The 26583-nt window shown below is 36.1% G+C and overlaps 1 pseudogene; it reads right to left on the minus strand.

Moving 5' to 3' along the window:
* Nucleotides 1-7: 7 nt before the first annotated feature.
* LOC122747882 lies at nt 8-26528 on the minus strand (annotated as a pseudogene).
* Nucleotides 26529-26583: the final 55 nt, after the last annotated feature.

Raw genomic sequence — 26583 nt, forward strand, 5'->3', positions numbered from 1 at the left:
CTTTGAATCATAGTGAAGTGGATTTGATACCAATAAGGACACTGTCTCATTTGTCCTCATGGGCATAAATTGTACCATATATTAATGTCCATATATTTACAGAAAAACAAAGGGTAAGCAAACAGATATATCACAGGAGCCCTTGATAGCAAACCATCCAAGTAATGTTTCCCCATTAAAGGTCAGTCCCAAGGCTAACTGCAGCTAATCAGTAATTCTTTCATCAAAGGATTAATGACCAGAAGAGACAGTGATACAAACTCCCAGTGCCTAGCTTCTTAAACTGTGGGTTGCAATCCCATATGGGGTCAAGTAACTTGAATTTGGGGATCATGAAAAATTTGGCAACAGTAAAAGGTTATGTATGCCTATTTTATGTATATGTATACATAGGGTCTCATAAAACAAACAAACAAAAAGAAACCCATTCTCAGGCAAAAAGTTGTTGCAAGTGGAAAAATTTTAAGAAGCCCTGCTATAGTGTACTTTAATAATTCAAACACAAGAGGACACAGTGCCAAGCTCAGCTATGTTCCAAGGAAAACCAAGGATTGAAAAGTTGAAATATTTCCAGCAGCTATTGGTCAAATTGTTATCCTCGTAACCTTTTTATCTTAGTCTTGATCCCATATGACATTAATAGTACAGTCAGCTCCCCATATTAGAATCACTCCAATGCCAAAAAGGGAAAACATATACCAGTCGAGAAAACAACCTGGCTCTGCTGCCAAGCCAATAGTCCAGGTACACAATAAATACAATAGCCATACTCCAATAGTCTTGTCTAGTCCCATTCGATGCAGATAGGACTGCAAGGAGAAAGTGGGGGGTGAGGTGCTTTCAAGATGGCTGCCACCAAGAAGATCAGCTCAGAGAGTCTGTCTGGGCCCAAAGGAGGGAAGGGGAGGGCAGCAGGGGCTCAAGGTGGTACAGGGTGAACATATAGTAGCCACTGTAGTCTTGCCAACAGCACCAGGGCTGGCCCAAAACCAACTTGAAAGACATTTTTAAATATACTTTCTCTATATATCTCTAGAATAAAATACCATTTACTGTTATCTCTATTTAACATAGGGAGATATTGAGGCATAGATAATTTTAGAGGTTTGTCTGGTGCCACATAGGAGAAAGTACTCTTTCCACTTTACTTGTTTGTTAACTGGCTTTAAGGGAATATTTGATTCTAAAGAACAAAATGCCTCTCTAAAGGTTCACTTTGAACAAGCTATCTCCCATAAATATATATATATATATATATATATACACATGATTCTAAGAAAAAGTGGTAACCTTTTTCATATCTATTGAGCAGTGACACTTAAGTATAAAATATGTGGTCATTTTTATGAGGTCCCAAAGTAAGAATGTGCTATAAATTCAGCATGAGTGAGTTTGTAAAGGTAACTTTTTTGGGGGGGGGGATGATGAGGTTTAAGTGACTTGCCCAGGGTCACACAGCTAGTAAGTGTCAAGTGTCTGAGGCCGGATTTGAACTTGGGTCCTCCTGAATCCAGGACCAGTATTTTATCCAATGCATCACCTAGATGCCCAGGAAAGGTAACTTTTGTTGACAGACAACATTGTAGTAATTGCTTTGAACCTCATTATTCCACAATACTTCCTCAATGAAATGTACAACAGTATAAAATTTTATAGCCCTAGCTATCTACACTGGTAAAAACAAAGTAGATGAAAAATTGCATTACTCAGATTATGACATGAAGCTATACTGATAGACCATTGAGTAAATCTAATAACTCAATATTTATATCATTTAGAGGTAGCTAGATGGTGCAGTAGATAGTATACTGGGCCTTGAGCCAGGATGATCAGAGTTCTGGCCTTAGACTCTTTTTAGCTGTGTGACCCTGCTCAAGTCACTTAATCTCCTGCAGTTTCCTTAACTTCAAAATGGGGATAATAATTGCACCTCCTTCCCAGGATTGTGAGGAACAAATAAGTTAATATTTGTAAAGAGCATAACACAAATCCAGGCACACAGTAGGTATTTATTAAATGTGTGTACCCTTTCTGTCTTACTTTTTCTTTTGAATAATATTTTATTCTTTCCAATTACATATAAATATAATTTTAATATTAATTTTTAAATAAAACTTTGAGTTCTAAATTTCTCTCTCACTCCTTTTCCTCTCTGCAACTTAAGATGGTAAGCAATTTGATACAGGTTATATATGTGGAATCATGTAAAACATATTTCCGTATTAGTCAAGTTGCATAAGAACAAAAGGAAAAAATACCATTAAAAATTAAAGTGAAAATAGTATGCTTCAATCTGCATTCAGACTCCATTAGTTCTTTTGCTGAAGGTAGATAGGATTTTTTATCACGAGTCTTTTGGAATTGTCTCAGATCATTTTATTTCTGAGGAGAGCTAAATCACTTATAGTTGATCATCACACAATGTTGCTCTTACTGCATACAATGTTCTCCTGGTTCTGCTCACTTTACTTTGCATCAGTTCATGTAAGTCTTTCCAGGTTTTTCTAAAATCATCCTGTTCATCATTTCTTATAATGCAGTAGTATTCTATTACATTCATATACGCAACTTGTTCAGCCATTCTCCAATTGATGGACATCCCCTCAGTCTCCAGTTCTTTCCCACAACAAAAACAGCTGCTATAGTTTTGTACAAGTAGGACCATATCCCTTTTTATGATTTCTTTGCAATACAGACCTAGTAGTGGTATTGCTGGGTCAAAGGAGATGTATAGTTTGATTGCCCTTTATCAGTTCAAATCTCCACCATTAATTTTACATTTTTCCCACATGCTTTCCAACGTTTGTCATTTGTCTTTTCTATCATATTAGCCAATCTGATAGATGTGAAATGGTATGTGAGAGCTATTTTAATTTGCATTTCTCTAATCAGTAGTGATTTAGACTTGCTTCACTTATATTTTGTTTGTGACAATTAGCTGGGTCCAGAGTCACATAAAAAATAGAGATCATACTAGGTTACATTTGAGAAGCTTTGTACCTCTTCCTATGATGTTCCTAAAATGTTGGCTTCCACAAAATCAATATTTTTCAACACCAAACTTCTTCCAATAATGCTATATAACAATGAAACTTGGAACCATGCTCTTGTAAGAATTAACAAGGGGAATACATTTGCCAAGGATCAGAAGTCTTCAAGAATTGGTAGAAAAGGTTTTGAGGACATGCACCACTGGAAAATTACAGCAGTTAATTAATAAGAATAACAGATAAAAGTTGATTAGGCCAAGTTGAACACTGTTACCACTGTAATTTTAAAAGTTCCAAAAGGCCTTCAAGTACATTGGGCAGATGCAATATAGAGCAATAAAAGAAAGACATGCATTGAAATCAGTGGGGATGACATGTACAGGTATACAGGAATTGTTACCTGTATTGTCAGAGAGAGCACGCAGACTGGTGAAATTATGGTCCCACTGAACTACAGAAATCTGGGTCTACTCATCACTTTTGTTTGGTTTAAATATGTTAAAGCAACATTATTTTTCTTTAAAGATTCACTGACTAATTCTTTAGCACTCTTCCTAATGATTTGTCAATCAATGTATTGAAGGTAATTTGCTCCAGTGGTTTGGTAGTGTACTTTGTGTGGAACAGCTCTATAATAGCAGACAATAAGGCTATGTATAGCAGTTTTAAGATTTCAATAGTATAACCACTTATTAAATACAGCATTTTTTCCTTCTGAATGTCTATTATTTTAATGAAACCACTTGGATGAGGGGCTGAAATCTGAGATAAGAAAATGTTGTACCTGGGTTCAGTGACTACATTTATCCATCAAGTCCATATTCTAATAGCCATCTTTCTTGGTTCACCACAACTTGGCACTATATAGATGCCAACATTTGGTTCTCATTGGAATTCTTCATGATAATATGGCATCCAAATGACTTCAGTTTAATGGAAGATGAGTAAATTCAACCAATTTTAGATGTCTTTGTACTTTAAGATGTGTGAAAGACAATATTGTCATATTGCAGTGATATTCAGCTGGGTGGGTTTATACAAGTGGAGACTAGAAAATGTTCATCCTGCCTAGAAATATATTCCAAGGCTTTGATTTTAATTATAACCTTGCCTATGATTACATTTCATATGTCCTATATTTAAATTGAATTCACTTGAAAATGAGGAGGCATAATCCTTTGTTTAACTAAGGTGTACTACTGCATTTTCTTAAGGGGAAAAACCATAATGTGGTGACCTTTAAAACAAATCTCTTGGGTTTTTATTGAGGCAGTAAAAATATAGTACAGTATATAGCACAGGGCCTTCTACCAGGAATGGTACTCTTGCCTCCCACTCTAATAAAAAATTAAGGTTTACATATATCTTGAAAGAGTTTTGTGGAATTTTTTAAAGGACCCACAGATCTTAGAATATATTTTATTTATATTGCAGCCAAATCTCTCCATGCTCTTTTTGACAGAATTCTAGCTATGCCTGGATAATATTGGTTTTAATTAAACATTCCATCTTTCAGATAGTGAAAAATGAGTTAATGGGTAATATATTCATCTGGAGAATTCAGGGCTTTATTTCTCATATCTGTTATTGATGATAGATTCTTTGTGCTCATCATGTCCATAGAGGTGAAGAAACAGGCATTGCTTGTTTTTAGAGATACACTGTGCCAATAGTCTTTTAAAGGCATAATAAACATCTCAAATAATAAATTCCAAATCCCTGCCTGTTAGTATGTCTGTAATTGATTTAGCCCTCTCAAAGCACTTGGAATTCATACACTAAACACAGAAGGAAGGGATCCTTCTGTGGTTGAAGATACATATAGTATTTATGTCATGCTCTCTTGTTAATGAGTCCTTTGAGAACAGTTCTATTTTAAAAGGTGCAGTGTCTGTCTATTACTGGCATTTTCCCCCATGTTAATGAACAGTCCTATGGGGCATTTGCCCCTCCTAAGAAACAGATAATCCTATTACTATTAATAAGTTACACAGAAAACACCAGAAGTAGAATATTCTCCCTGTTTAATAATGAAACCTATGTATTTTTTGGAAAAGAGAATTCATTACTCCAAAAAAATAACATCCACAAATTAAAAGTCATACCTAATTTATTTAAGACCATTGCATTTTACCAATAAAAGAGATATACATGGTGGTGGGTGGGGGGAATTTGTGTTAGGGGTTTGGATTATAAAAAAGAGAAATCTCTTTGGTAGAAACAGATCTGTCTCTTCTTTCCTCCCCATTCTCTATTCCTTCTGAGTCTCATTCCCTCCATCTCCACAATGAGATAAAATGTGATTTAGAAAATATATAATCTCACGGTTAGAAGAGAACACAGAGGCCATAGGGTTCAATCCATATTGGAAAAGGAGACCCTTCTACAACACACCTAGAAAATTATCACCCAGTTCTTGCTGGAATATCTCCAAAGATAGGGAAGTCAATTTCTATCACTATCATGATTTTTCCCTTTGTCATGTTGAACAGGAACATGAGAGATCTCTGTGTATATCTTCCCAGAATATGGTTTGTGTCATCAGTGCTTCAGAAGTAGGAACATAGAAAGTACACCAATGGTCACATGGGAGAATACTTCACATTCCTCCCCTTCTGTCTTTCAGATCCATGTCCAATACTATTTTATTAAGTTCACTAGGTGAACAATGATTCTGGGACAACCATTGCAATGTCCCTCATAATCATCTATCCCAACCTTAAATTGCAAAAAAAAATATATATATATATATATATATATATATATATATATCACATTAAAATATCATTTTATTTTTTTATTTTTATTTTTATTTTTTTGGTGGGTCAATGGGGGTTAAATGACTTGCCCAGGGTCACACAGCCAGTAAGTGTTAAGTGTCTGAGACTGGATTTGAACTCAGGTACTCCTGAATCCAGGGCTGGTGCTCTATCTACTGCACCACCTAGCTGCTCCCAATATCCTTTTATTTTAAAACCTTAAAGAAATGTTTTTTCAGTGTACCTTTCTCTCCCCAACACATACACAAATATATACACACACACAGACACACACACACATATACAAACATACATATACATATATACATACATACATACATACATACATACATACACACACACACATTTTAAGGATAGTTAATATTAGGGACAGTCCTTACCACTATACTGTATAATTGTAATGTGTGTGTCTCGTGTATGAAATTTGGTGTTTTTTTGGTTTTTTTCTTAATTTTCATTTCTATTTTGGTTGTTTGCTTTTAAGACTTTATAGCAAAAGCATGTATTATAATATTGAAGAGTTTGTACTTCTCAACTCCTCCAATGATTTATTGTGTGGCTAGCTTCAGTATTCAAAAGACTCATCAAAACTGTGAGACATTTTTTGAGTACATGCCAGTAATTCTCCCCTCTGTAAACACTGACCTAGCAGGAAAGGAAAAAGCCAAGGGAAAAAAATGTCAGTATGATTATTTTTTATGTAACTTGCATTCTGATCATGGCTTGCAAAATGGGAGCATTAAATTCAATTTCTGTTAAATGTATTATTGAGGGGATGTTATAGAAATTTAAAGTTTTTATACTAGTCCATTTATACAATGTCAAAATTAATAACTTCACAGCAAACAATTTAATAAAACACTTCCTTAGGCTTATCTACTTGAATGTTTTTGTTTTTCTCTTGAAATTTCCCCTCCACCTTCATTTTACAAATTTTAACTATATTGAATGCCAAAATCCTTCCCATAGAAACATATGTTATATCCTTTTTAACCTACTCCTGCATTCTACTCAGCTCATTATAAACATTTTAAGTGAAATATAATAGGTAAGATTTACCACGTCTCAGAAAGGAAATGCTACTTTTGTTACTATATTTTTATAACTAAAATAAATACCCAAAAGGGCTTTCATTGAAGAACTATATGTATCTCACATTTCCATTTTGAAATTGCAATCTGGATGCTGGAGTGTGGATACCAATCATTATATGCTATTCAACATTTTTTTTGGGGGAAAATAAACCCTCTTCAAAACATAGCTGAGGTAGGTGGGGAAAGCCATCCTCTGTAGAGAGAGGGCCCTTTGACCTGCATTACCAAGATATACTCAGTCTTTCTTCCCCACACAACAGAGGACTCAAGAGGGCATGATGCAGCATCATGTGCTATCATTACATCTAAAAATTACTCCCTATTCTATCATCTATAATCATATAATCTAGGCATCAGAAACAGAATTCATTGGTATAAACTGCCCAACTTTCCATTTGTAGAATCAACATTTATACAGAATGCTATGCTCCAGAAAAAAAAAAAAAAACTGGTAAAATCTCTATTTCTAGAAATGAGATTTGTAAAGAATTAAGTGTCATTTGAGGTTTTTATGACCCCATCTTTTGGTTAGAATTAAAAAAAAAACATCGGCCTGCGCACTGGCCTCTGGGGCTCCACAAACAGCACGGTGCTCCACCCACTGGTTGTAGCCGTCGGCATGGCACTGGCACCTCACGTCATCACCACTCACTGACGCTTAAATGGGCCTGGCAAAATTATAATGATTGGAAGCCTAGTGAGGGCAGTCATGTGACTGTCAGAGCGGCCAATTGGCTGGGGGCTGTGTGTGGTCAGCCTGGGGTCTGCTGGGAAGAAGGGAGTTTTTTCCGCCTTCCTAGTCCCAGCAGACCTCCCTGAGGTGGCAAATAATCAGATATGGGTTATACATGTACAATTATGTAAAAATATCACCATATTCATAATTTTTTACAAGAAAACTTGAACAAAAGGAAAAAATGAAATGAAATGAAAGAAAGTGGAAAATAGCATGCTTCATTCTGTGCTCCATCAATATCAGTTCTTTCTCTGGAGGTGGATAGTATGTTTGATCAACAGTCCTTTGTGATTGTCTTAGATCACTTTATTGTTGAGAATACTTAAGTCATTCACAATTTTTCATCAAACAATATTGTCTCTGCGCATGTTTTCTTGGTTCTGCTCACTTACTATACATCAGTTCATACATGTCTTTCCAGGCCTTTTTGAAATCATCCTGCTTGCCATTTCTTATAGCACAATTCCATCACCATCATATACCACAGCTTGTTCAGCCATTTGCCAATTGATGGGCATTTCTTTGATTTTCAGTGCTTTGCCACCACAAAAAGAGCTGTTATAAATATTTTTGTAGAAATAGGGTTTTTTTTTCTTTTTGGGGGAACATCTTTCGGATATAAACTTAGCAGTGGTATTTCTGGATCAAAGGAAATGCACAGTTCTATAGCCCTTTGGTTATAGTTCCAAATTGTTCTCCAGAATGGTGAGATCTTTTCACAACTCCAAAAATCTTCCAAAAGGACCAGAAATATAGGTTTATTATTTATTTCTGTTTCCGTTCTTCAAAACATCTCATAATCCAACAGTGGATTAGTGTCCCAGCTTTCCTACTTTCCCATCAACATTCAGTATTTTCACATTTTTTGTTGTTTGCCACTCTGATAGGTAAGGTGATACCTCAGAGTTTAATTTGCATTTCTCTGATCAATAAGCATTTTTTCATATGATTATAGATAGCTTTGATTTCTTTGTCTGAAAACTTCCTGTTCTTATCCTTTGACCATTTATTAATTAAAGGAATGACTTATATTCTTACAACTTTGACTTACTTCTCTATTGTAACAATTGGAATGATGCCACTTGCTGAAGACACTTTAGAAAAGCTCTACCATGAGGAGAAGGCCTCTGAGGGCAAGCCATGCGGTCAAGGTCCTTGGCATCAGGAAGTGACTTTTGTTCGTGGGTACTGTCTATCAAGGCTACCAGCCAATCAACTTGAGGAGCCTCCCATTTCTGGGAGGAGGACACAAAGGAGGAAGGAGACACTGGTGGGACTCTGCTTCCTCTTTGGCTGCGAGACATCAGCATGGTGGCAGGGAACTTCAGAAGTAGGCGATTAGGAAGGCTAGGATTGCCAGTTTATAAGAAATCTCTTCTCAATCTTTCTCTTTCTTTTACTATCTTTCAATAAACCCTTAAAAAAATTCTAAACTCATTTATCAGTGATTTTAGTCAGTTTCCCCCCAAAACTGGAGGGGAACAGATTAGAACCCACCTTTAGAATTTTAAATTATACACTATATAATTAAAAAATGAGGCCTTTATCAGAGATATTTGATTCAAAAATTCTTTCCCACTTTTCTGCTTTCTTTGTAATCTTGGTTACATTAGTTTTAAATAGAGGAGAGTTTCAATCAGAACTTTGGAACCCTTCACCATAGTGAACCTCAATTGTCCTGACCCTGGCTCCACTGCACCCCGTAGCTGCCCTTTCAGATAAATAGTGTTTGCTCATTTCCAAGGTATAAATGCTCACAATGAAAATTTAACAATTAGCTCTCAACAGGTACCAGTTGACTCCATTATGTTCCTGATTATATCTCACATCAGGGAAACCATGGATACTTTAATATTATTATTAGCAATGCTATTGTTATCAAGGAGATGTGGTATACTTGAGGACACTGAGTGAAGAAAAATTTAAAGACCATTTGATTTTCTGTGAAAGGAGTTAGTTTGAATCACAAATTTTGGATCATACGGGGTAATTTTGACTGTATTCTGGTAGCTGTGCATATGGGATAATGATAGGATTGTGGATTCAGAGCTAAGAAAGGCCTTAGATATCATCTAATCCAACCCTGCTTTTTCAGATAGGAAAACTGAAGTCCACTCTCTATTCTTACAAAATAAACTCATGAGTAGGGATTATTTCATTCTTTGTATTTGTAGCCTTATCTTTAAGTAGAGTACCTGGCAAATAGCAGGCATCTAATAAATACTTGCTGGTTAGTTGGTTAAGCTATGCAACTTGACCAAAGTTGCTCAGAAAGTAGGTAGCAGAGGTAGGGTTCAAATTTTTTCCCTGCCCCACTCAGCCTCCCATCCTTTTTTAAAAATATGCAAAAAGAACCTGAAATATAGGTTTATTGTTTATTTGTTTCAGTTCTTCAAAACAACTCATAAGGAAATCAACCCCAAAACACCTTGCAAAATGATATACCAGTAAAAGTATGTAGGTGAGGCAGGGAGGATTATACTTTGTACCCCAGGAATTTAAGATCCATTCAGATCCATTAACAAGGAAAGCCTTGTTAAAAGGAAATAAGGGGTGCCTTGGTGACACAGGGGACAGTGGTACCTTGGTGACACAAGGGACAGTAGCACCTTGGTGGCACCTCAGTAGCATAGGGGACACATGGTACCATGGAACCTTGGTGATACCAGGAACACAGGACACCATGGCATATTGGTGGCACCTTGGTGACACAAATGGCCATGGTGCTTTGGTAGCACTTTGGTGACACAGCAAACAGTGGCACTTTGGTGGCACATTGGTTGCACAGGTCTATGAGAGACTATGAGAGTTGAAGAGAGGGAAAAATATGTGCTCTAGACTTGATCTGGTCTTTAAGGACAGAAAAGATTTGAAAAATCATCTTCTAAGTGTAGAATCAGTAGGGTATATAGGAGCATCAGGAGAGAGGATGAGACAAACAGGCAACCAGTAGCAAAGAGGTGCAAATCCACATGGTATAGAGAATATACTGGACAGTGACAGTGAAAGATGAGGCTTGAAAGATATGTTGTGAAGTGGTGAGGGTAACATAGCTGGACTCAGACACAATCTCTCATTCTGCCATTTGAAAAATACTATGGGGTTCAGGACTTAAAAGAGTGAGGGAAAAATAGAATTTACTGAAGGAAAACACATTTATAGCTATCATAACCTACTCTTCTGCTTCTGATTGATATTACAGGCAGTCACGAAACAGTGCTGACCAGGTCCAATACAGATTTATGTTACCTAACTTCATCTGGGCCTTGACTAGAACACTGGAAGACTTTTATTCTTCTATGACTAATTCTCTAGCCTATTCTTGCATAGTAGCTGTTTCAAACCTTCTCCTATCTCCTTGAGCTTCCTTCACCACTCCCTCTCTCTTCCCAGTCATGAGAGAACATCATCTCGTTTTACTCACAAAATAAAGGCCATTTTGATAATTTTTAAAGTTCCTCTAGATCATTCTTTGTTCTTTCTTCTACTCCAATCTTTGAAAAAGAGGAGACTGCTCCTGGACAAAAACAATCTCTCTACTTGTGTTCTTGACCCCTTCCCTTTAAGTTTACCCCTTTAGTTATATTATCCTTCCTCTCTCTCTCTCTCTCTCTCTCTCTCTCTCTCTCTCTCTCTCTCTCTCTCTCTCTCTCTCAATATTCCTTTCCTACTGCTGGAAAACATGTCCATGTCTCTCCTATCCTTTAAAAAAATGCCTTCACCTAACCCTTCCATGACCTCAAGCGATTCTACATCTTTCCTGCTTCCTAAATACAAATTCCAAGAGAAAAAAATCATCTACATTCATTGTTTTCCTTTTCTCAACAGGTACTTGCTGCTCAGCACTTTATAACCTGGCTTCTAATCCTACCTCAATTTCTCAACCTAAACGATTTTCATCTTTGCTGATGACCTCTTAATTGCTAAATTTGATGACCTTTTCTCAGTACTCCTCATTCTTGTGTTGTCTGAAATTTTTGGCAGGAATGACTACTCCTTCCTTCTCTCCTCCTTCAGCTTTTGTGATGCTGGTCTGCCCTAGTTCTCCAGCTTGTCTGACCAGGACTTTATCCACATCCCTCTGCCCAAATTGATATCTCACAAAACTCTGTGCAGGCCCCTCTTTTCAATCCACAACCTCATTTTTGTTGATTTTGTTTTGTTTTATCAATTTATTATTTATTTTTTAACATTCTTTTTTTAAATTTTGAATTCCAAATTATCTCTCACACCTCCCTCACCCAGTAAGAAGGCAAGCAATATGATATCAATTATACTTGTGAAATCATGAAAAACAGTTCCATATTAGCCACGTTTTAAAAAACAAGAAAAATACAATGAGAAAATTATATTTTAATTTATACTTAGAGTTCATCATTTTTCTCTCTAAAGGTGGACAGAATCCTTTGTGAGTTCTTTGGAATTGTCTTAGTAATCTAAGAAAATTTGTATTGATCAAAGTAACTGTCTTTCACACTTGGTCATCATTACAACATTGCTATTACTATCACAATGATCTCCCAGTTCTTCTCATTTCATTGTGCATGAGTTAATTTTTTTTTTTGTGGGGCAACGAGGGTTAAGTGACTTGCTCAGGGTCACACAGCTAGTAAGTGTCAAGTGTGTGGGGTCGGATTTGAACTCAGGTCCTCCTGAATCTAGGGCTGGTGCTTTATCCACTGTACCACCTGGCTGCCCCTATGCATGAGTTCTTATTGATCTTGTCATGTTTCTTTTTGTGAAACCACCTACTCATAATTTCTTATATCACTATAATACTCTATCACAATCATATGCCACAACTTGTTCAGTCATTCCCCAATTAACGAGTCACCTCGATTTCCTATTCTCTACCAACATAAAAAAGCTACAATAAATATTTTTGTGCATAGGATCCTTTTCATTTTTCTTTGATTTCCTTGGAATACAGACCTATTAGTGGTATTGTGGGTCAGAGGGTATACACAGCTTTATAGTAATTTGGGCATATTTCTAAATTGTTTTCCAGAATGATTGGACCAGTTCACTACTCCATGAGCAGTTTATTAGTGCATGTATTTTCCCTTTATCCACCCCAGCATTTCTCATTTTTGATAGATTTGAGGTGGCACCACAAAGTTGCTTGTATCTGCATTTTTCTAATCAATAGTGATTTATAGGATTTTTTCATATGACTACATATAGATTTTATTTCTTCTAAAACCTGCCTATTTGTATTCTTTAACCACTTATCAGTTCGGGAACACCTTTTATTTTTACAAATTTGACTCAGTTCTATAATCAGTTTTTATTTGAAAAATAGGTCTTTATTGCAGGGAGCATTTTTATATATTATTTCATTGTCTATGGTATCTTTTAACAATATATAGTTTCCCTGAATATCTCTTTTAATTAGGTTTATTTTTGCTTTTGCTTTGAGATCATGATTGCTATCCCTGACTTTTTTGACTTCAGCTAAAGCTCATTAGATTCTACTCCAGCCCTTTATTGTATTTTGATTGAATTTTATTTTAATTATAGAATAAAACAAGTATTTCCATAAAATAGTGCAACAAAAAGATGATTATATATGAAACTGTAAGTCTAATATGTACAATTTACTATTCATTTCAAATATATAATAAAATTACCATGTAAATTTTCCCACCCTAGAGATGGTTACCATTAGAAACGAATAGTTAAACACACACACAGACACTCATACACATACACACATACACATACACATACACATTCATATACACATACACTTAAATATACATACACACAGGGTGGACCAAAAGCCATGAGGGGCTTTCAATATTTAATAACTCCTTTATTTTTGGTTTTTATTTATAATACCAAAGCATCATATATAGTTTATATAACAAATGAATTTATATTATGTGTGTAAAATCAAATCTCATAAATGGTGAAAATAAAGAAAAAATTAGTTTTCAGAAAGTTAGTAAAACATCATCACTTTTGGCCACCCTGTGGATGTATGTACATACATATATATGTATGTATATATTTTTAATGCATACTTTTATTCATCAGTTCTTTATCTGGATGCAGACAGTATCTTTCTTCATATGTCTCTCTCCATCTTAGAATTGTAATCAGTAATCCTACTTTTCTGCAGGTGGTAGTCCAGTATTCTACTCTGCCTTGAAATTGTAACCTGAAACTGTGACCCAGAACTGACCTTAGGTAATAGAGTTGCCAAACAGTTCCAGGTCCTGCTCTCCATGCTTATAATCTCTTTCTGGCCAGTTATCTGACCTCCTTACCATTTCTAGCCTGAGAGCTGCCAAACCTGCCGCTATTTCTGCTGCTGTTGCCACCTCCAAGGCCAACTGCTGCTGTTGCCACATTGTGTACTCCAGGCTGGCTGAGACTCTAGTGTCACAGATCTCTCTTTCCAACTTCTTAAGTTTTCTTAGTCTGAAAAAGTATCTCACCCTTACGTTTTATTAGCTCAGCTTCTCTAGAATTCAATTTGAGGTTATTTCAGTGTTGATTGGAGGGGAATGTTGAAAGAGCACGGATGGGTTGCCACCTCTATTCCACCATCTTTGCTTCAACTCTATCCACTTCTCACACTCTCTTCTTTCAACTCCCCCCCCCCAGTGTCATCATGTAATGCTGGAATATTCTTTGAAGGGTTGACAAAGAAATGCAGCTCATACTTTTATCCACCTGGTGACTTTACATAAGGCTATTTGATGATTAAAATTGTCTGACACAATAAAAGACACTAAGGCAGGGTTCTGAGCCAATGGCACTTTATTAAAGGGTGTATGGACCCTTCTAATGAAGTGGACCTCAGATGTCCCTCAGTATCTGAGATGCCTCTTTTTCCAGGGCCTTATTTTTATAAGGCTTAATACTAGATTTGATACCTGAACACTTTAACAGGGCTATACAAAGTACAGAATCACATTGGTTGTTATACCTTGCTTTGCATGCCAAAAATGATATATCAACCAGAAATGTTAACAGGAGGGTCTTGGATTGGGTAAAGCATGGTACATCTACATTAAATGGTCATAAGATGGTCACCTGTTCATGTTGGACAATACAAAATGGTCTGGAAGTACAAAAAATAAGTTGGGGGACTTTTCAAAGCATCAAGGCATCCCACCCATGATGTGTTTGGACATGGAATTTGAGTAAAATGGGATGAAGATATCTTTGTCAGCATTCTTATGGTTGCACAAGTGAACCTCATAACTTGGTAAACAAGGAGTGAACATTACATTAAACTTTGAGGCACACTTTAAGAACCTAACTATCCCTATGTGATTTATGTAGAATGTCAAACTGATTAATGCTAATTCAGACAGAGCAGGGGTCCAAATGAATTATTTTTCATAGCTAGGAATAAGTCAGTTAAAGCCCATGTGCTAAGTAAGCAAAAAAAAAAAAAAAAGCAAACAGATCTCAGAGGCCTGTCTTTCATGTTTCATGCTTCCTTCATTGACCAAATATCAACCTCGAGATCTAGATTTTAAGGTTGGAGGCCACCTTATGAATCAGAAATGTTCTTAAAGTCCTAGATCCATCTGATGGAATTGACTGACAGCAGGTGAATTCTCTGCAGTGGAAGACGAAGGCTCTGGACTCAAAGAACTATGGTTCAAATCCTGACTACCACCTCTGTGATGTTGTACAATTTACTGACCTTCCCTTGGCCTCTATTCCTTATATATTAAATTAACAACTTGGACTAAATGGCCTTTAGTATTTTCTTTGATCTCTAAATCTATCACAGAATTATTACTTAGGTTTGCTCTTCACCCACTTTTTGGTTTTTTTGGTGAGGCAGTTGGGGTCAAGTGACTTGCCCAGGGTCACATAGCTAGTAAGTGTTAAATGTCTGAGGCCAGATTTGAACTCAGGTCCTCCTGACTCCAGGGCCAGAGCTCTATGCACTGAGACACCTAGCTGCCCCATTCTTCACCCACTTTGCAGGCTCTGTTACATTACTCTCTAACCCAGTAGTACTTCAGTATCATGAGGGGTTTGAAAGAAATTCTGTTCTCTCCCATGAGGTAGAGTCCCTGAAAAGCATGTATGTCTAATTTTAGGGGACCAGTTGCTTTTACCACAGTTCCAGTTAACACATTAATTTTTGGTTTTGTTTTTACAAAGAAATATTTGCTTTTCCATGCATGATTCATTACTATACAATGACAAATTTCCATCTACCTCATTGGGCTCTAAACATGAGCCAAACATAAGCTTCAAATAAATCTTCCTGGGTCTTGAAGTGGGGTATCAAAGAGACAAAAAATATGAGAAAAAGAATATAACCCTCTTGTTAGATGTTAGGATCCCCTCAAGACTCAATATGGTCCATATTACATATATCAGCCCAGGAGAAAAAAAAACACCTTAGTTTTTGTGTTTTTTTTTTTAAGTCCAGCATTAATTCAGATTGTTACACTCCCATGGAAGTCTAATACCCTTTCAGATAGTGATATTTGCTAGGAAGTTCTTCTCTAAATGAAACCAAAATATGCTTCTATGCAAATTATTGTTCCGCCTACCATCCTCTAGGGATGAACAGACTAAAATTAATCCCCTTTTTAAGTGACAGTCCTTTAAATATTTGAAAATAGCTATCATTCCCCCTACTATTATCTTCTTTCCTCCTGGCTAAACAGCAACACTATCTTCAATTGAGCTAACTTATTTACATTTTCTCTCAAATATGTTGCTTCAAAGAGAAGACTTAATAGAAGTGGTAACACAAGAGTTAATAAATGAAAATGATATCAACAGGTTGAAGTGTTTATGGTTTTATTCAGGGGTATGTTAGAAACTGGTCAAACAAGTTCATGGGAGTTGATTGTTAAATTTTCAGTATAAGCATTTTATACCTTGGAAATCACCAAATGCTACAAATCACTCTACTACTACACCACCTAGCTGCTCTTATCAAGTCTAGAAATCAACAAATGAAAAATCAAAAACTGATCTGTAGCATTTGGTGATGCATACATTTCTACTCCCTGGAATCCCCCAGATTTCTTTTCTAAACAGTTACTAGCACACTCCTAAGTGTATTCCAGGCACACAGAATAGCATAAAGACAGGAAAGGGAGGAATGAATTTTAGTATTGATGAGTAGGCTTGCTGGAGTGTTGCATATGTAAAAGAAAGTAATGTGAGGCATATAATGCAGGGGAAAGAACATTGTATTTGTTAGCAGAAGCCCTGGGGTTTGAGTTCAGGCTCATTCTCTTAATGGATCCGTGACCTTGGCCAAATCATTTCACTTCTCTAGGCCTCAGTTTATTTATCTCTAAGATAAGGAGGTTAGATTTGATCACTAAGGTCCATTTAAGCTCCAATATTTCGTGATTCTGATCTTTGCCTTTGCCTTTAGAATCCCTTATGCCATCACCTAGTATCTTCACTATCTGTCCCCTAGGGTTTCTATATGAGCCATGGCAGGCCCCCAAATGTCCTTGGGCCTACTTTAGAAAACACTACTTTGTCACACCAAACATTATACAGGCAAGATGAGATTTTGGAACCTCCTGGGATTTTCAAAGCCACAAAGATGAGAATCAATAACAAGATCTCTCAAAGCAGAAACACATTTATAAAATATGCCCAGGTGCTATAAATTTAATAAATAAATAAAAATAGAAGCTCAGTTTCTACCTGGTTAAAAGAAGAAGGAATGGAATGAGATTCATCACAGTCTGTGGCCAAACCTAAAAGGAAAAAGGGGTAGAATTTTCAGTAAGGTAACAAGAAAATCGGTGGAAGTGGAAGATGGGCATGCTTGCTATTGATGGAAAGCTTATTTCAGGCTGATAAATGGGAGAAATTGTTGAAAAACAGTTCAATAACAAAAAAGAATAACCTCTTATAATTCTTCCTCAGTCTGAAAGACCTACTGTTATGCTGAGCAAGTAACAATCTAGCAAGTTAAAGATGCCCAAGGGCAGTTTTAACAGAATCAGCCAGTTTCTCTGCCATTCCAATGAAGTTTTGAGAAAGACTACATGTGGTACTTCTTATACAATTGCATATTTCCTAATAGATTTTTTTGACATTGTCCACTATGTGTCTTGACATGCACTAGCTTAGACAATGGTAAATTTCTGAATTTGGAGACCTAAATTCAAGGCATGTGGAGGGACACATCCTCCATCTCTCTTAACTAAAAGAGGCAGGCTCTATTATAGGTCTTGTCATTCAACAACAAGTATTTATTGAGCACCTACTGGGCAGAATGCTGTACTTGGCACTGAAATGTGAAAATCTAAACTATGCCAAGCATAAAGAGAAAATAGAGCCTGCCAGTTAAATGAAAACAAAGCAAAATTTCTAGGCAATGAGTAGTTCCCAATCTCATGCTTCATAAATATATTAGTAAAGGATTTGCATTTTACATGGGTTGGCTGTCCTTTATAAATGAAAATGATGTTACTGACCCATCAGAAATAGAGAATATACTTTGAGTTGTTTTTCAAGTCACTGTGATGAATTGCAATGGCTCTTGTCTGTCCTCATTTATGTCCACTGGCAGACCTCTCTAAGTTGGCGGAAGTTGAAGTATAGCTTGAAACTATGGGATAGTCTTCTTTGTACAAATAATTCAAATTTCTATAGTGTTTTATGTTTAAACAATTCTCTGCAGTAATTTTGTAGGTTGGATAGAATATGAATTATAACTTCCAATTTATAAATGGATAGTAAGAAGAAGAACTGGAATTCAAAACCTTATCTTTTGAATTCAAGTTTTACCAGTAAACATTATGGGCTCTCATGTAATGTTAAAATTTCAAGTTAAATGAGTAGGTGTCAAAAGCCAAATATTGACATGATTGATTTTATTATCCAATCACCTGAGGGAGGAAGAGAAAGATTAATCAGAGACAGAGGGAAAGAAGAAGAGTGAAAAGAAGGGAGAAGGATAAAAAGAGGAGGGAAGGAGGAAGGGACAGAGATAGAGATACAGGCATACAAAGATACAGAAATAGGCAGAAACATAGAAAGACAGAGACAGATCAGCAGCTGGAAACAGAACAGTAGCAGAGGCAGAGAGACAAGGGTAGGGGAATCCATGAATCATTTGGGCTCCAGTTCCTGAGAAGTTGGAACCAGAAATAATTTTTTAGAGTCTCTAACAAAAATCCCTGTCTCATACCTCCATCCTGGTTACACCAGTATCCATCACATTTTGCTTCCTACAAAAAGATACTCAGGGGAAAATTCAAGATAATGCGTATAAAATACAGGTTTCTTTTTTCTTGCATAAAAGGCTTAAAACCAAACTCTTCAAGAATGGGGGACAAAGTTATGTTTCCAAGTGTGAAGCAAACCAATCAACTTTCTCTTCTGGGTCCTACCTTTCCTAGAAAACTTAACAGTGTATGTGTGTCATTCGAAAATATATGGGGATTCTTGTCTCTGTTCTAGTTTTAGGGAACTTAGCTGGGGTTTCTAATATATTGCTACTTATAAATTAGAGGCTATAGCACCAGTCTTTGGTATTAAATATTAAAGCATATTAAATGTTAGTAAGGAGAGAACACATTACTCAGAATTAGAATCCCTATATACCTAGATAGAAAAGGGGGTGAGGGGCATTGTGTCTGCTTCCTCCAGAGTTCCAGGTCAAGAGAAAGCATGAGAGAGCTTAAGCTCTCTGTGGTCCCCAGAGCAGAGGTGGCCCTTACACACTGCTCAGAGCTAATAGGCTAGCATCACTCAAATCAATTGGTTTACTGGGCTTGAGGGGGTCCATATTAAAATGAGCAGTATGTGCTGAGGTCAGAGTCCAGAGGACAAACCCTCTGAGGGGAAAAGTTTTTCAGGTAAGTGTGATTTTAATCTCTATTGTCTGTATTCAGAGTGAGCTCCAACTCTACTGAGCTTGGGTGGGCTTTAAAAGAGGTCATGCAAGGCTCCCTTGAGTGGGGAGGCCTCTGGGTCCCTCAGAACCCCATTATTTTTTTTCACACAAGGGACTTCATTTTCATTTCTTTTTGATGCAGATAATTCCCTGGTGAACTGACCTTTCTCTCTTTCAGCCCTAGGCTATATTGCTTCAAGGTGCCACATTTAATCTTTGTCTTCCCCTTATGTTTCATGGAGTACCTTTCATGCAGGAGCAGATCCACTCCCATATATTTGTGTATATATACATATGCATATGTATATGCACACACATGTGTGTACATGCATGCATGCATACACATACATACATACACATACACATATCCTGGAGGTCTTCCTCCCATCAAGGAAAAAGATAATTTCAGATTTTTATTAATGTATGCTTCTCACATGTATAATAGATATCTCTGTGCATCTCATAGCTTCCTAAAACATGTCAACTTCATTTTTAGTAGAAACAATATCTTTATTATAGTCTAAATGTTATCCTGAGTAATTTGCTAAGAACCAAACTATAAATTTACATGGACAAAGTTAAATCTTAATGGCTTCCCAATACTTCCTTTTATTTGGATAATGCCCCTAATCATTTTTTTAATCCCAAAGCAACTTTATTAAAATTATGCATTTCTCTTTCTTTGAGAGGGATATTTTACTTTAAAGTTCAATGTACAATACTGGGCTAATGCGTGACTATTTATGCAAATAGTATCAGGTTCATGTTTTGAAAATTTTGATATTGTGTTAATTGGGGAAGATTGCCATTATTCTCATTTAACATTGAATTTTAAAAGGTTTCCAATATAAGCAACAACATGTCATGGAAGGTTGGTTTGGTTCTATAAAAAGAACTAAAAGACAACACTTATCAATGTAATAAATAACTTGAATGAGCAGAATTTCAGTGACACATAGCCTATAAGTAATGTTTTTTTGCCCCTGAAAACATAAGAATTTGGCTTATGGTTAGGACACCATAATAAAATTAAAGGGATCCTAAGGACCTATGAGGATCTTAGAATAATAAAACATTGAATCTAGGATGGTCAAAAACAAGATTAAAATGCAATGAACCAAATCTCAGGTCACTAACCATCAATACAATTCCTCACACTTTTCAGTTGGTCTCCAGCCCCACCAAAGATTTAATTATAAAGTTTTTCAGACTGTTAGTACCACTCTGAGGTAAAGTTCTCCAACCCAAAGGCAGAGAAAGAAGTTAGGATCAATTGAAAATTATACTTCTACCTTGGCCCACTCATGGTACCATTGAAGTACAAATTTGTTATTTCTTATAAAGATTTCCTTCATTGTGATTCATTGTCTCTTCCTCCTCCTCATCCCAGGAACTGATCTACAGCTTTTACAGTGGAACTTTTCTCATCCAACAGGCATGGTTCAGGGCCACTTGATCCTCTTTATGTACTAACTCTTCTTTATGTACGTTACCATGGAGGAGATATTTTTATATACCACATGCTTCCCCCAGGTTGGACTGAATTCTGTCCTGCAAGGAAGCAAATTTTTAAGTGTATAATTCTTTACTATCTGTCTGATTTCTTAGGTCTTCTGTTTTCCTGCAACGAAGTGTCTCCTACTTCCCTGAATAAAATGCCAAGTCACAGTAGCATGTAAGCTATCCCCAATGGAATGCAAATTCCTTTAGGTCAAGAGCTTCTTTTTGTTTCGTTTTGTTTTGCTTTTGTGTGTGTCTGTGTTTTTGTGTTATAGTCACTTCTTAATATAGTACCTTGATTATTATATTAGGTTCAAAGTATAATAGTGGAGCCTAGGGCAAGTGAATTAGTGTGATTTATTCAAACATTATAAAATTTGATCTTGAGGAAATCTAGGAAAAGAAAAGGAACTCACAACTTATTAAACATTTAACCTTGATAGGATAATTTATCACCTTGTTAAGCAGAAATATCAATGCCAGAAAAAAAGTCTCTCTCACTGGAGGGCAATGCAGAATTTTTTGCAGTTTGTTGGAAAACATCAATGCTGGAACAAAATTCTAATCTAAGGATGCCAATGAGGACCAAGGAAAATGCCTTGCCTAACTCCTACTGAGAACTCAATAAATGTAATTTCCAAGGTCAACAACCACAACATGGGAATAGGAAACTAAACAAGTGGCAATACAGCAATGCAAATAAAAATTCAAGAAAGTGAATGATTTGGAAATTGAAATGGAAGCAATTACCTTAATTATCTGGGATTTATAGGAAAGACTATTTGTATTTTGTGTATGTGTAATAAATGGAGTGAAGGGAATGAAAGGAAGGAAAGCCCCAGAAATCAGTATTACTACAAATACTTAATAAGGATTATGTATGATTTTCTTTCTAGTGCCGAGCATTTTGAGATTTACAATTTGTACTGTGAAAGTTCTAATGGATCTAAGCACATAATATAAATTCTCCCCTAAGATACTCACATCCTCCAGGAAGCATAGATATAACCACAAGGTAGGTATAACAAGTGCCTTTCAGAGTCTTATTTTCAAAGAAAAAAAAAATCTAGTTCAGCTTTGCAGTGTCTGTTGCCCAAGGTTTGAGGCAAATACCCTTCCCCAATGCTTTTCTTAAAATTTAATTGCATGTTATAAATAAACGATAAGTGACCTGGTAAGACAGGATCTTTTCTTCTTGAAAAAAAATCTAATAAATAGTATTTTATAAGAAAAAGGGTGGTGGAAGAGAGGAGGCCTTCTTGGGAAATATGTAATTATTTTTATTTTAATTAGGTTCAAGACTTCTATGAAATCAAGGAAACTTTGATTGATCCGTGCAAGTAAGATACCTGCATGATGTAATTTCAAAAGTTCTGGAAAAGGACCTTGCCATTCAAAATATCTTCCAATCGGTTTGCTAATATCTGTCTGTAACTCCTTTAAAGAAGAACCAACTTTTCTTTCCACGTTTTGAAGTAGGCCATAAAATTCAGAGACCTCTGGGGTTCAGATATTCTTATGGAGACTAACACTACTTACTTTACAGTTTTGTTCAGGACTGACCACAGCTAAAAAATCCCTAACTACATGGGACTTTTACTAAATTACTCAACTCTAATCCTCTATTACCCTATCTTTAGCATGAGAGGTTTGACTAAATCATGTCTAAGGACCCCCTCAACTAATAATCTATGGTCCTTGAAAATGCAATAATTCCAAATTTATGGTGAAGATATATAATATATGTAAAGTACTTTGAAAATCTTAAAGTGCTATAGAATGTTAGGTATTATTGTTATTATTACAATTATTATTATTAGCACACAAATCATAGCATGAACAGTTGGTGCAGCCCAAGAGAAAAGTGTTAGAGAATTCAGTTCAATTCAGTTCTGATAAAACAACATTTATTAGTACCCTACTATTAGTAAAAAAAAGATACCTAAAATTTAATCCAGGGAATATATCATCTTATCATGCACATGTGGTCTGAACCAAACTTTCCCTCTGGAAAGTTATATTCAATAAGTCACATTTCATTTTCTTTTTATCCCTGCTCCTCAAAATCACTGTAAAACAAACTGGATCATTAGCACAGTCTTATACATCAAAAGCCAGGCTTTGGTAGGGGGAAGGGGTTGGGGAGGTAGAGAGAAGGGAGAATAGGATACTCATTATATGATTATTTTGTATTAGCTCATTATCTAGAACAGGTTCCTCTTGGTTTAGTCTTCCTCTAACTGTACAGTTATATACAGGAAGTGGCCATCTCCTTATCAGCATGTGTTAAATATAGTTGTACCCATGCTTCATGATGCTTCATGAGCCTGATCTTTCTTCTACTGCATTATTTTAGGTAAAGCGTGTAGGAAATATAATGAGGCCATACATTCCTAAGAACAAAACTTAAGACAGTAAAGTTATTTCTCTTGGCTTTTAGGAATGTTAACCAATTAGTTATGATTATATCTATAAATATCATAATTACTAGTATTATTTTATATGTGAGATTTCTATCCAATGACCAAAACATTTAAAATAAAAATTAAAGTTATGAACCTTTTAAGTATTAACATTTTCACAATAAAAGACGCTAAATGACATAAAGAAGTAGCCATTAAATGAAAGATGGTTCACAAATATTCCTTGGAGAGTTCCATAAACTATTTGGCAAAATTGATTTCAGGTTACACAATGCTATCTCAACCCTGAAATTAATACCTCCTCAGTAGTCACTGCTCTGGGGTCCCTCCCTCCCTCTGATTAGAGAGGGTAGAGTGTGGCCATTAGAAAATTCTTCCAAATCTGGCATTTAAGCAATTTGTAAAGGGTAGCCATCTTGGTCAGGGAGTTTCTTTTTGCCTCTCCTTGTATTCCCAGCACGTAGTACAATTTCTGGCACTTAGTGATACTTAAGAAATGTTCATTTCAGGGGCAGCTAGGTGGTGCAGGGGATAAAGGACTGGCCCTGGATTCAGGAGGACCAACCTGAGTTCAGCCTCAAACACTTGACACTAACTGTGTGACCCTGGGCAAATCACTTAACCCTCATTGACACCCCCCCCAAAAAAAAGCTCATTTCCTGACTTACTGAGTACATTAAAAATAAATAAATAAAAATTTCATGAAAAACTTGGTTATCTCTTATACTGCTCATGATAAACATAAAAAAAAACTACTATGAAGTCATTTGCTGCTCTTAAAGAATTCAACAAGACACACCATACTAAATCATCATAGTATTTGATATGTACTGCATTCAATGTAAAGGTGAATATCAGGGAGGTAGTAGGTTCATCCTTAGTTGAAGTCTGTGAGTGAAATCTAAACAAACACTTTTTTGGACGAAGTTTGCTCAAATACATATCAGACTGGAAGGAAGATGAGATCTCTTAAAGTTCTAAGATTCAGCAACTGTGAATTTGCCAGAAAGTTTTGTCAACTATGAGAAATAAAAGGGAGAAAAAGCTAAATTAAGTAAAATCATGTTATTTGATGTAGTATCACATATAGTACCCTATAGAAAATGTAGTATTAAATATAATACCATATATCGAAAATAGTACCCTATATTAAATAATATGACTTCATACTCTAAAGAGGTATTGCCTTCATCTACCCTCTCTCGTGGTTTGCTGATTAAGAAGACTATTTGTGGGGCATCTAGGTGGCACAGTGGATAAAGCACTGGCCTTGGATTCAGTAGGACCTGAGGTCAAATTCAGCCTCAGCCACTTGACCCTGGGAAAATTACTTAACTCTCATTGCCCATCTCCCCCTCCCCCCCAAAAAAAAGACTATTTGCCTGCTAAAATGGATTCTGTGACTTGGTGTCAGTGTCTTTTTCTTTATACTTTTCTAATGTTTTTTCTGTTAATAGTTTATTTGAATAAGTTTTTATCCTTTAAAAAATGTGTTAGTCTTGATTTCAATTTTAGACCCAATTAGTTAGGTGTCTGATTGAATGCGGCTAACTGTTTCAGACATGGCTTCTACCTAATTGACTTGGCTTTTGTTTTACAGAGATATATTAAGTTCCATTTTAGATGTTTATTGTTGCTTGCTATTAACAACATTTTCTGGCTTTTAAAAAAGTATTGATCATATATAGTCGTGAATCATCTGAGCAGTCCTACTAATCCTTTTTGTATTCATTTATTTCTTAATCCTTGATCACGCTTTCTACCAAAATCAGTCATCAAATCTCAGAGCTTTAACAGACCTCAGTGATGATTTAGTTTGATTTCTATTTGACAAGACATTCCTTATAAGATAAGTATAGTTTGCATAAGACATTAGGTTTACTAAACCCAATACTAAGACATTTATAGAACTGCATCAATGAGATTATTAAGAATTGCAAAGGGAGGCAGATTTCAGAAAAATCTAGAAAGACAAATGGACTGATGCTTAGAGAAGTGAGCAGTACAGAACATTGTTCAGAGTAACAGTAACATTGTGCAATGATTAACTGTGATAGACTCAGCTCTGCTCAGCAATACAATGATCCAAGACAATTCCAAAGGACTCATGATAGAAAATTATCTCCACATCCAGAAAAAACAAAACAAAACAAAACTATAGAATCTGAATGCAGATTGAACCATACTGTTTCTACTTTGTTTTGGATGGGTTTTTTCCCTTTTTTTGTAGTTTTTCCCTTTTGTTCTGATTTTTCTTTCACAACATGACTAATGCAGAAATAGGTTTGATATGATGTACATATATAACCTACATCAGATTGCTTTCTGTCTTGGGGAAGCGGGAGGGAAGGGAGGAGGAAGGGACAAAATTTGGAACCCAAAATCTTATAAAAATGAATGTTTAAAACTATCTTTCCATGTAACTGGAAAAAAATAAAATACATTTATGATTTAAAAAAACAGAATTGCAAAGCGGTCAGTCTAACATTACCTATACAGAAAAGCAAATGGATTAAAAATGTGAATTTTCAACCATATGATTAGGGATCCTGTTAATATGGTTCAATAGTTACATTTTGAATGAATTTTGGTGGGTGTTCAAATTTAATAGAAGAGAGAAAAGTGACTTATATTGTTTGTGAAATTCAAGAAGATCTGTAGTGCTAGCAAACTTTCCAAACATAGAGAAACCCATCTTTAACCAAAATACATCCTCAGAGTGATGTTCTATTACATAAAGTATGGAACACCATAATTTCTTAAGAATCAAAATTTTAGGTGAAGTACAGGACCTTGTACAGATACATAATGAACTTAAGTGGACTATAGCATTTTTTTGAAATTTTTTTGTTTAGAATTTTATTTTCCAAATTACTTGTAAAAACACATTTTGATATCAGTTTTTAAAACTTTGTGTTCCAACTTCTCTTCCTCCCTCCCTCCCCACCCCACCCCCCAAGAACTCAAGAAATTCAATATAGAGACCTCGTTTCCCCGGCTCTGGTTCTTGCTTCAACAGTGTTTGGACAGAACAGACCCGGGGCTCCCCCAGCTCCCCTCGCGCTAGATCTTCGTCCTTCTGCAGCCCGCCAGCCCCTGGGACCACCTGACCCCCGCTTTCGAGACCATCCGCCTCCGGGACCATCCGCCCCTGGCCTCCGAGACCAAACAGCTCCGGAACCAGCTGCCTCCTCCCGTTT

The sequence above is a fragment of the Dromiciops gliroides genome, chromosome 3 (genome assembly GCF_019393635.1).
Source record: "Dromiciops gliroides isolate mDroGli1 chromosome 3, mDroGli1.pri, whole genome shotgun sequence".
Taxonomy (NCBI): domain Eukaryota; kingdom Metazoa; phylum Chordata; class Mammalia; order Microbiotheria; family Microbiotheriidae; genus Dromiciops; species Dromiciops gliroides.